The sequence below is a fragment of the Anas platyrhynchos genome, chromosome 1 (genome assembly GCF_047663525.1).
Source record: "Anas platyrhynchos isolate ZD024472 breed Pekin duck chromosome 1, IASCAAS_PekinDuck_T2T, whole genome shotgun sequence".
Classification (NCBI taxonomy): domain Eukaryota; kingdom Metazoa; phylum Chordata; class Aves; order Anseriformes; family Anatidae; genus Anas; species Anas platyrhynchos.
Window position 1 is genome coordinate 88769040 of NC_092587.1, and position 12113 is coordinate 88781152.

General features: G+C 42.0%; 1 protein-coding gene across 2 annotated transcripts in view; it reads right to left on the reverse strand.

Moving 5' to 3' along the window:
- COL8A1 (collagen type VIII alpha 1 chain) overlaps nucleotides 1–12113 on the reverse strand; it is an 85992-nt gene that overhangs the window by 18495 nt on the left and 55384 nt on the right. The window contains exon 3 of one of the 2 annotated variants that reach the window (XM_027449549.3): nucleotides 10283–10399. The exons of the other annotated variant lie outside the window; for it this stretch is intronic. The gene's annotated coding sequence lies outside the window, so the exon portion shown is untranslated. The remainder of the gene's footprint in view (nucleotides 1–10282; nucleotides 10400–12113) is intronic. 2 annotated transcript variants of the gene reach the window in all.

Below are 12113 nucleotides of genomic sequence, written 5' to 3' on the forward strand. Positions count from 1 at the left end.
TTTTTGCCAAATAACATGACATGGACAAGTTATACAAGTTATATGTTAGCCTTTTTTCTAATTTAACCAAAGTGATCATGTCAAAGTGTGCTGGCTACACACAACACTATGTTTGATCTTTTTCCAGTCAAAGAAAATGGGTGCAAAAAAAAAAAAAAAAAAGAAAAGAAAAGAAAAAAAAAAAAAGAAGGCATGGGAGGACCCAGGGCTTCTAAATGTGTCAAACTCATTACAAAAGACACTTTAAACTTACTCATCATTCAGACTTGTCAGTGAGGATGCCTCATTGACTAAAAATAATGTTCCTAAATTAAATTGATTTGTAAAGAAATGCAGTGGTGCCATACTTTTCCCTTGTAATTATAATACAAATGCAGATGATTCTTAAGAAGAACAAAGTTTGAAGGTTACCACGTTTTAAAATGCACCTCTATGGCCTTGCTCAGCTATGTGCTGCCAAAGCACGCACATTAGAAATGAGCTGAGGTGGCAGAGTCAAGGTCCAGAAACCACCTTTTTTTTTTTTTTTTTTTTTTAACTTCAGGTATAGCACAGATTCTCACAACTGTTATCTCTGCATGTGAGGCTGATGCTCTGAATCAAAATGGTGAAATAGGCACAAGCTGAAAGTTTACTGTTCTCACAAGATAGTCTTTCTTTCTGATACCTCAGGAGGGGAAGGGATCTGAAAATGATATAGGTGAAATACTGTTTCTGCCTCCTAATAGGACATGCTGCCCCCTAAGATTTAAAAAATACCTGGCTGCAGCTTCTTCCCGAGGAACAGACGACTTAGATATACGAGTATAATTTTTTAATTTCGTTATAGGAAAGGCAGGCGTGTTCCACCATACCCTGCTCCCTCTCTGCACGTGTGTGTGAATCGCCTTCTAGTTCTCCCTATATTTTTTGGCATTCTCCGGCCCTTGCTCACAAGTTTCTCCCCCTCCTGCCCTCAAGCATTACAGTTTGTGGTGGAAAAGGAAAGAGGAGCAATGAAGAGGAGTCAACCAACAACCAGTGGAGCTTATTAAGGTCCCTCAGCTCACACATCTGATTTAGGACACATCTGGAGTTCAGCTGCGAGCAGCAATAACTTGGCAAACCAACCTGTGCTGAGCACCAAGGTGCTGCAGCCTGGCTGGCTGGTGGTACATGTGCTGCCTGCTTTCGAGCTAAACTTTGATACCTCTGCAATACGCTGCAGATACTTCTGGGACCGCGGAGTGGGTATTGCTGCACTTTGCCATTCGCCTTCTGTTCCTCATTTGCAAAATGAGTCTGGAGCTCTGAGCTCTAAGTGATGTTGTAAGGAGAAGCACATAAAGCATTTTAATGAGGGCTATAGTAAGTAATCAGTCTTCTCTTATCGTTCTCATGCTTGTGTGTGTCTAACACATTTATGGAGAGAAGAAACGTTTGCTGGCAGTAACCTCTTCCATGTACTACATTGTTTCTCAGTCTCCAGTCCCCACAGCTGAGTGTTTACATGTCTCTCTGAACCTCTGTCTTTAAATAAAACCGCACAGAGACCACAAGCCACTCTTGATGAGCAGACACATTTATTCAGGTTCTCTTCAGGCGTATGAGACTCAAAAGAATAAAGTTCCTCAAAATGTATTTGTCAAGAAGATGAGCACTCAAGATAAACAATGTAGCAGAGGCCAAAAGAGAAATTAAAACAGGACATTCCCCCCATCTGGTTTGCTTAAGCAAAATCAGATGGATTTGACTCTGGGGACCTCAGGACTGGAGCTGCCTTTTTTTTTTTCTTTTTCTTTCTTTTTTTTTTTTTTTAAATCCATGTATGTTGGAACTGTATTTGAAGTTCGTATGAAACTGTAGGTGCTACCCTCAGTTTTTCTTAAATGCTGGCTGTATTACACAGGTTCTATATGCTATTGCTGCTTCTGTGTTCATTAATCCTGTGCGTAAATGCAATCCATAAACTGTTGTTAACCCCATTACCACAAGAACACCCTCTATGCCTTTAATTGCAGCAGCTTTCATGAACACATGCCTTTGCAGTCTGCGATGCCATAAAGAGATGAAACAGTACTTCTTAAGTAAAGGGACACATTTCTTTGTCTTGCTGTTGTCATTTATCCCGGGTTGGATCACTGTTTTGTATGTTTTGGGGCCACCTGAAAATGCCTCGATTCCGTACAGTAACTATTAACTCTAGTTTAAAAACCACCAGAGTAAGGTTTTGATTTGTTTTTATTTAGTAAAGATGTGCCAATCGCTCTTTGTCCTGAAAGGCTTGAGTCTACCTCCAGCTGCCCACATTAAGGCTCAGCTGCTCAGGCTGTACCCTACTTTTGGGGCTCGTTCTGACTTTACACCTAGGTACTGCTTCTGAAAGGGTGAAAACAGAGCTAAAACGACTGGTCGAAAACAGCCTCTGAAAGCAGTGGAAAGGTTGGCGCTTGTACAGTTATATAAAGGAAATGCTGTTATTCCTAAGGACAAGTTACTGTTTCTACAGTTATAATTTAACGTGTTTTTCTCTTTAGCACCGAAGCCACACGCTGGTGTACATCTAGGCTCAAAGCAAACACGGTATCGGGCAGCTCGGGGACAGTCAGCTGGTGTGAGCAATGTTAGCTTTGTAAGCCTTGCGTGGAGCTTTATCTCATTCCCTGCTGCAGTCTGTACTGGATGAAGGGGACTTGATATTTCAAACCCATCTTTTCTAATGCAAATCCAGGCAGAGTCACCTTAAGTAATTTGTGGCATTAATCAAACAGATGACCAGATGTTTATGAATCCTTATTTGTAACCAAGATAAAAAATGGGTTGTTAACAAATGTATTTGTAAAACCAAGCCTGTAGTACCTCAAATGTTTCAGCAGTGCATCTGAAGACCAAATGCTTCCTATCGATGCATACCTATTTAGCTACTGGCAGGTACTACAGGCAATTCAAGTATTTGCTGGAGTAGTCTTTGAGCATTGGGTTTTCCTGGGAAGTCAAAGCTTTGAGTGCAGACGTCTCCTTACTGAAGCTGCCCCTTGGTGGCGTAAGCGATCCACTGGAGCACAGGCTCAGCCCTGACTGTTGCTTGAAATTGTTTTTAAAGCAAAATAATAAAAGCACGTCCTCATAATTTTTCTTTATTTGGGTGCTACTGGTGTCACAGCTATGCCTTCACGTAGTGTTTGCTGGGGCACAGCTGTGTTCTGCTGCCTTCTAATCAGAACGATCATGTCATGATAAATGATAAAGATATTTCTTTGTGACAAAGGTAGAATCTTGTCAGTGTTCATCCCGTGTCTTTGGATGAGGAGGGTTCTGTCTGCTACCAGTTATTAGGCTCACCTACAGACAGCTTGTTTAAAAAGAACGTATTCCTGGTTTTGGCCAGGGCAAATCTGATGAAACCTGACTGTTATCAAATATAGAGTCTTAGAATCGTATAGGTTGGAAAAGACCCTGGAGATCAACAAGTCCAGCCATCAAGCTAACACTACCTTGCCCCATCGCTAAACCATTTCCCTTAGTGACACGTCCCCACATCTCTTAATTAAAACCTCCAGCAATGGGCACTCCACCACTTCCCTGGGCAGCCTGTTCCAATGCTTGACCACCCTCTGCATGAGGAAATTCTTCCTGATATCCAATCTAAACCTCCCCTGTGGCAATTTGAGGCTGTTTCTTCTGTATCCTCTCACCTGTCACCTGAGAAAAGAGACTGACATATCTTTCCTTTTAGTCCTTTCTGTCTTTCTGTCTTCTGGTTTTTGTGTAGTTTTTCAGATGTTTTTAATCTCTTGTTCATCAGAAGGCAAGGGGCTTTGTTTTCTGTCTAACCCAGAAGTGGATTGTGGTGAAAAGTGCTCTGCTCTGAGTGCATCAAAACCTTTCTGCTGGTTGGCAGAAAGTGTTGAACACCAACCCTTTGATGTCAATCTTTCCATATTTAGGGAAGAAAGGGAGTGAGTTTTGTAGAGTCTCTGCAGTTCCAATGCAGTTATACTTCCTATTTAGGGGGTCATACTCATTCCTGTCTAGGTTTAATCACCCGTAGAAGGGTGTTTGTACCTCATACTTGACCACTGTAAGAGGAGGTAGCATTATGCTGTACGTTCAGGCATTTATTCTGCTCTGTTCACCATTACTAAACCTAAGAGCAAAATATTCCATCTCTAGGTAAAAAGTGAAGGGGAAGAGGAAGTGCAAAGGAGAGGGAAACTAAAGGAGGAATGTCTGGAGAGAGCATCTGTCTTTAGCTCCTGAAGGATGCTAAGGAAGGATGTGAAGGGCTGTGTTTCATGGCAGCTGGAACAGTTTCTGCCTGAGCTTGGAGGACAAAGTGCACAGAGCTCCCAGGCAGCTGAGGCTGGGAGCAGCTCCCTCCTGATGCTGGTGGCTGCACCAGCAGGAGGAGCAGGGAGCCCCCAGGTGCCTCACAGCACCTGCAGGCACAACATGGGCTCAAGCTTTTGGCACTTGTAATGCACACACAGACTCCCCCTGCGTGATCCCTGAGATGTGCTGGTGTTGCAGAGATGGGAACACAAAGTACAATCCCCTTTGGGAGGTTAAATGAACACGTGTCACAAGAAATTTAGCCAATACCTGGATCACCTACTGTCCCGTTTTTACTGTTTAATCCTTTTCACACTCCTAAGAGGTCTCTGGATATTCCATTGCCCATGAGATGCACCCAAGGACAAGAATAATGGGATTTTTTTCTTTTCCTAGTTTGGTGCCTCAGCAGTACATGCCCGAAACAGTGGAAGTAGCAATTTCACAAAAAGCAGTGATTGCACTTACTTCCTAAATACATAGGTAATAAAAGTCTTTAGATTTCTGAGATTATATATCTCCAGGAAAACAGTCTCCGCTTGATTTAGATTTACTATGGTCCAGGAAATAAAAATGTCATCATCCATATTTCACAGGCCAGAGTTAAGTCTTTCCTAGGGGAGATAAAACAATAATGTCCAGAGAAGAGAGTGAACTCACTGCAGGCAAAAACTGTAATCAAAATAATAATAAATTAGACTGCTCCAACTCTTCTTTGGTTCAGCTACAGACTGGAAGAGATTTCTCAGAAAAGCATTTGACGTTTTATTGAGACCATGCACTGGATGGAAAAAGAAGAATATCACCTGCTAAGAGTTAACGTTTTAGGACTCTTCCTCCCCATGCTAAATTCAATATTTCATTTTCAGCAAGAAAGCTGCCAGCCACTTGGATTAGCTGAAGCTGGGTAAGCCTTTTAGATTATCAAATGTCACATGAAAAAATACCAGGGAAGCTGGGGCTGAGTAAGTGTTAAAGCTTTGTTAGGATGGCGTGTCCTCAAAAATAATTGTAGATGCCAAAGACAGAGCTTTCCGACTTCTTTCAGGCCAAGCAGAGATGCCAAGTATACAGAATTGGAAGCCGTCTATCTTTTTTTTTTCTTTCTTTCTTATTATTTGCTTGATACTGTGCAGACAGCAGAGACAAAATACCAAAAATGCCTGAAATCCTTATGACCTTTCACTGCAAACTGTGAACTTTGTCCGCTAAACTCAAATTTCTATGTACACTGCCAGCACAGGCTCCATGCTGCTGCTTTTTCTTCATCTTCCCAGTTTATCGTGTACCGGGGGACAGCTTCCCAAGGACCAGGCAGGAGGGGGAGCCTGAGCACATTCCAGCCCCCTTTGCAGGTTCAAAATACTAAATCTCCGTGCTGTGCATTGCTCAGAAATACCTGCAAGGCGAGCAAAGCAGCATGAAACACGCTGTCTGCACACAAAGCAAGTATTCTGCAGCCATCAGCTGGTGCGGCTCACATTCCTGCGTGTGTGCTGATGCCACGGTGCTGCCTAGCTGGCCCCATTTACGCTGTCTCCCCTTTACGCCAGGAATACTCAGGCTACTGTAGAGCAAACGGTCCAAAAATGCGTTCAGTAAAGGATTGTGTCAGCTTCTCAAGTAAAAGGTCTCTGATTTCAGCTTTGTGCTCTGGTATTCCTCCACCCCTGGTAAATCATGAACTAGGCTGCTGCAGAGTATAAGAACGGGGGAATTTCAGATAGATGAAGTAGAAAAGGATCCTGTGGAAGACTGCTATGAACTCTAATATTGGACACTGTTTGCATACCTATTGCAGTTGAGAAAGGATAAAGCTAACCTTGTTACTCAAGCAAAACCCAACAACTGCATCAAAATCCTTTGAAACTAAACAGAAGGTTGAAATATGTAATAGATATTTTAGCTGAAGGTTCACTTACTAACCTGATAGGTTCATGGGCTATCACTGCTAGCTGGGTAATCCTTTTGAGTGTATTTCACGTTCTGTTCTGCACTGCGGTAACATTCTCTGAACATTACAAGACAAAGTTCCTGTGTCTGAGCCCCCTAGGTCTAGAAAACTGGTCAAAAATGTGATATTTCTGGAGAGACTCCTGCATAGAAAACGCACTAATGTTTCCTAAAGAAACTCAGTGACTTTGCAGGGAATAATTGCACTGAGAAGTTATGCCAGTGGGGCTTTTGAAAGAAGGCGTTTGCTTAGTGCTACTTATCCCTGGACAGAGAAGCTATGGGAAAACATGTGGAATGCGTTTGCAACGTGGTGACTGCAGCTATATGCTCTATCTGTTGCTGTTACTGAACTCTCTGTTATCAAACCGTACCCTTCAGCACATAGCCAGGAGGATTTATGCTTAATGCAAAGCCCATAAAAAGACTTAACTGTTTCCCAAAGCAGACAGGCATGTTGTGCTAGTCTTCCATGGACTTGCTGGATAAAAACCTGCCTTTTTTTTTTTAGCCTAAGCACCTTGAGTTAGCTGCTTCTCCTCACACTGCAGAGGGGCAGCCCCTGCACATCACAGGGCAAAATGCTTCTGGTGAGCTTGTCCCTGCAGACCAGAGGCAAGCTTGTGTGTGTGTGTGCATGTGCGAGGTAGCCTGGGGAGCCTGAGCAGCAGAGAATTACCAAGCAGCAGGTCCTGCAGGACTCTGCTTTGCACAGCCTGGGGTCGTAAACGTGTCCTCATCATTGCTGGCAGCAAGCAGGAGGTATCCCCAGCGCAGCCCCAAATTGTATGATTTGTGAAGGCAAGTTCATCTTGTTGTCCCTCAGTGTTCCTCAGTACCAGAGCATTATGTGTCAATTATCACTACTAAAGCTCTAAAGAAGCCCCTCTTCGTCAAAACACAGACAAAAGCAACCCTTGGGTTTATGCACAATAATATTTGGATTAGTCAAAGAAACCTCATTTGCCAATAGGAAAAGAGAACTAAATTTCTAAGCTATTGAATATGCTATGCTTGGAAAGGATTATTTCGTCTGTAATTCCTCTTTAATTTCCTCCCATCAGAAGTGCTGAGAGGAGTCTGAAGCTAGCTTTTTAAGAGACTGAGTTTGTCCACTGATTTCTTTTGAAAAATCAGTGGACCTGGAAATGTAAGATAACATTTCTATAAACGCATGAATAATATGAGGTTTAAATTCCACTAAAAGTCGTCTAGGGCTTCCAGCTCCCCAGTTCAGACAGGGAAGAGGAAGACTGGCAAACTAATTCATATTGTAGATAAACAGGGATTGAATGGAGGGACATAGGGCACAAGAAAATGAGGAGGAAACTGGGGGCTGAGACTATGTTCATGGGGTTTAAACACGGAGAAGTGTAAAAGACCATGGAATAAAGGATAGACAAAAAGAATATCAGCCTATACAAACTGAAATGTTACTTTCAGTAACCTAGATTTGCCTTTGATTTTGAGGGGAAATCACTAGGACCACATAAATAACTTGATCACCTGACTCATTGCCTATGAATTCAACATAATAGGTTTCTTCATTCTTCTCCCTGATCAGATTATGAAGTGTCTGAAGTTAAACTAAACTACTCATTCTGGTAACCTTCCTGAATAGTTTTGCTTTCTTCATTTCAATTGTCTTTTTTCAATTTAAAAATATTATTCGAATACCACATTTGGGTGGGTAGTGACTGCCATGACACCATGTAGAAAACCAAAGCAATCTGAAGCAAGCTAGACAATCTGAGTACATTTTTAAAATACCATATTGCTTAAATAAAATAAACTTAAATCCCTTAGTCTAGCAATTACTTTCAGATGTTTGATTGTTTATTTTTAAAGAGCTGTCATATCATCCATTTAGAACTGACGGACGCTATTTTGATATCTTCATGAGTTTTCTCTAACATCTGCTCCCTTCCTTACATCGTGAACTACACACTCATCTTCATTGTCTCTTGTATTTATCTTAATTTCGCCGTATTTTGTTTTATTGGAGGAAAAACTTAGCAGAGCTGTTTGTGGCAAGATTTAGTTACAGGAAACCCAAAAACTAAGCCCCAGTTTCAGCTGAGACAATTAGACTGTTGATTTTGGTAGGAGCTCAGGACTTCTATTGGACCCAAATGCCTTTCAAGTCTAATTGCCAGTTGATGCTCAAGTCTAAAAAATTTCTGTATTCTTGCTGCAGATATTGGGCTTTGTTTCCCTTTAATTTGAGGGATATTTCTATCCAGATCTGAATGTTTTGCTGAAATTATTCTCTATTCACTGGAATAGATTAAAACGAAAAGAGAAAGAAAAGGAAATAATAACATTTTCCAGAACTCTCAACGGTTTCTTAGGCTTTTTTTTTTCCCCTTCTTATTTGTCTGTGCTTCGATATCTCTGTATTGTTGAGTACAGTGTTTGTTTTTCTCAATGCAATTTTGCCATGCATGAAATGTAGCAAGTGCTAGTTTGCACTTAACTGTTGCTTTTTACTGTCTGGAGCATATGCTTAATGGTCTGTATTCCTATTTCACCTGCTGTAGGTGAAGGACTCTGAGGTTATTTGAAGTGATCTACATTATTGTATAACACTGGAAAATCTCTCTCAGAAGGTTTGAAGAAATTACTAATAAAAATAGCAGTGCTCTCATAGAGTGTGTTAATCAGCTGCTATGTAACCTTCACAGCGAAGTTACCAAAATCCACCGCCGTTCTTGGATGTATGTTTTATTGCTAGGTGGATTGGGCTCTAAAACTTTCTTATAGATGCTCTGGGAGAACTTAAATACCAGCAGGAATGCATTTTATACTCTATTAACGTTTTGTGGGCTGGGGCCTTGGGCTCTACGGTTTCTTCTTTTTACTTTTTTCCCCCCTTTTTTCCTTTATTTTTATGTTACCCCGGGATAGCACCCTGTCTAGGGACGGGCTCCAGGGGAGTGGGTCTCAAGGCCAGCTCTGACAGCTGGCAGCTGCCGGGCATCGAGCCATGGGCGAGTCCGCCCCGGTGCCCAGAGAAGCCCGGTGGGTTCTCCAGGCAGGGTGTCTGCCAGGGCCGGTGTCTGGAGCAGTGTACTGGTGGAGCCGTGCTTGTATTGACTCTGCTGCTTCCCTTTCAGACAAATTCTGCAGGATTTCTCTGCAGGAGAGGCGCACGATCGAACGTGGCGCTCGTCTTCCCAGAGAGCTGTTGAGAAAGTCTGAGGAATTTACATGATTAATTCGTAACATTTGGATTCTTTTAATTAGCCATCTAGAAACCAAAACAGAGCGCAGGACACTACTGCAACGTAGCTTGTTAAGCAATAATGCATTTTTTCTTCCAAAAGTCACACTTGATAACAAACAATAGTCATAAGCATAAGATGACTGTGGACACTATGAGCTAATGTCTAGTTGTCAGAAACTTTTCCATTAGGGCTCCAAATGATGTTTAACATATTCTTCCCGTTATTGAGCTAAACTAAACATTGCATTAAACATGGATTTCCAAATGAATGTTACTGCTGTTTGCCTTCACATATGCATACACATGGATTCAGACACGTGTACATATGTATTTCGGATATCGAAAGTACATCAACGGCATAGCTCACTATATTCCCAGGGTAAAATGTTTTCTGTCATCCTTTTTAATGAAACCCATCCTTAATCTTTCCTGACTGTGAAAATAGATTTTAAAAAGTTTTTTTTTTTTTTTTTTTTAAGGAAAAAAAACAAACCAAACCAAAACAACAAAACAAGTTACATGTCATTTCCCATTAAACTATGAAGAGTGTCCGAAAGAGTAGATTTTCTTTTAATCTAGGAAAGAAAATGCTGCTGAGGATAATCACCAAAGTATGTGTACCATATATTTTTCTACTCAAAAATCAAAAGCTTTGGTGCGTAGCAAACACTTGAATAACTTATCAAATCCTTTTTGGTGCTTGCTTTAAGACAACTTCTGTTTTAAGCCTTTGCACTTTTGTTCTGGCATTATGCATAACTCATTCAGGATTTCAAAGCTGGATATACTTACATTTAGATATCAGGACAGGGCAGAAGAAGGACAGGTTGTTTGCTTTTTCACTGTAAGAGACCTAGACTTCCTGTCTGTGTAAGGCCCGGTGTTATTTTGTTGATTTTAAGTTGGTCCCTAGAGGGAAAAGAAAGCTTATAAGAAATTCATGAGCACAGTAGCCTTTTTTTTTTTTTTTTCTTTCAGAAATGTTAAGGAAATTTGCCCAAGATTTTCAAACATAGTGGCGTAGCATAGTCTTTTCATTCCATGTTCAAACCTCTTATTCAAGGTCTGCTGTTCAGAAGTGTGACAACCTGGCAGCTCGTTCCCTCTGAGTAGCCTCTTTAGTTACTCAGAGCTTGCAAAAACTGATGTAGCAATTTGAATACGGGACTAAAAATCCTAATGTTTGATATTTTTGTTGGCAATCCTGTAATAATTAGGCTGTAAATCAAAATCTGGGTTTGGATTTCAAGAAAAGCTCCTTGAGTCTTGTTCCCACCCTTCTGGAGAGATGCTGTGTAGCTTTTTTCAGATTACTAGGTATAAAATTATCAGTTTGAATGACTGCTGAAAAACATTTACTTATTCTCAACTTTCTCCAAGTGCGTTGCCCCCTCAAAAAAGTACATGCAAACCCTTCCTTGCAATGGGCAACATACAGATATTAGTTCCCAAGGAACTTGGACTGATATATGAGGTGCTTGGAACCGCCATACAAAGTCCCGAGCACAGCCGTGCTCATGAAGGTTCAACAAGGGGAGCAACAGGCAGCGCTGGCATCCTACATAACTACAAAATCTGCATGTTTTATGGGCTAATCACTCTCAGGCTGCCGCTACCAAGACTCACATTTCACCCGATCCACGTCCCACAGGCATGACTGGGAGGACTCTGTGATTTGGTGGGCTCAGCTGCCACCAAGATGTTCAAGGTAGGTCTCTCTCCATTCACTTGAAGCATTTTATCAGCCAGGCCAAGAGGAAAGTTCAAGAACAGCAGCTTCTAACCTCTCTGCAGATGAAGGCAGCCCAGATATGGTGCCTACTCCGGGGCCTGGTATGCCCCAGGGGTCTCTGCCCCACGTGGCCCTGCTGCCACCAACCTGTGATAACCTTAGAGGGAGAAAGCATCTGGGGAGAGAGGAGAGCCAAAAAGCAATATTGATTTTGCAGGGGAAACCTGCAGTTAGCTTGCCTGTTTTACCTCAGATTTATTCCAGCCCCTTAGAAATGTGCCCGCTCCCTGCTCTCCTCTGTTCCTCTGAATGCACCAACTGAGCTTTTGTGAGGTCTCTTTCAAATCTGACAGAATAACTAAGTTTTGATCAAAACAGTACATTTTCACAAAAAAAAAATAAAAAAAATCTTGAATCTTGTTGACAGAAGAGCATTTTCTGCCATAAAGGAGATGTCAGCCCAGCTCCCTCCAGAACACATTGCTGCCAACTAGTCCTTGTGCTTCAGGAAACCATTCCTCCATTTTGGGTGGCCCCAGTTGGGCACCTTTTTCCATCCTTCCTCATGAAGTCCAGGGCCCCCATGAGAAGTACCTGGCTGCTCTCCAGGCCCTCTGCTGTAGGTTAGGGTGACATTAGTGGTGACAAAGCTTTCTGGCCTCTACTATCAAATTATTTTGAAGAATCTCTGTTTTGGTGACCAGCCAGCTGGTGACCAACTCTCTGACAATGCCAGACCTAGTACTGGCTTGTGGTTGCCCTTGTGTTGGTAGATAATCTGGGGTGATTTTCTCCTGCTGTGCTGCTGCTCGGGGAGCCACCACGATGGATGTCCCAGTGCCCTGACCTTGAGATTTAAGAGAGATACCTGACAGTGTTCTTACATAAAAA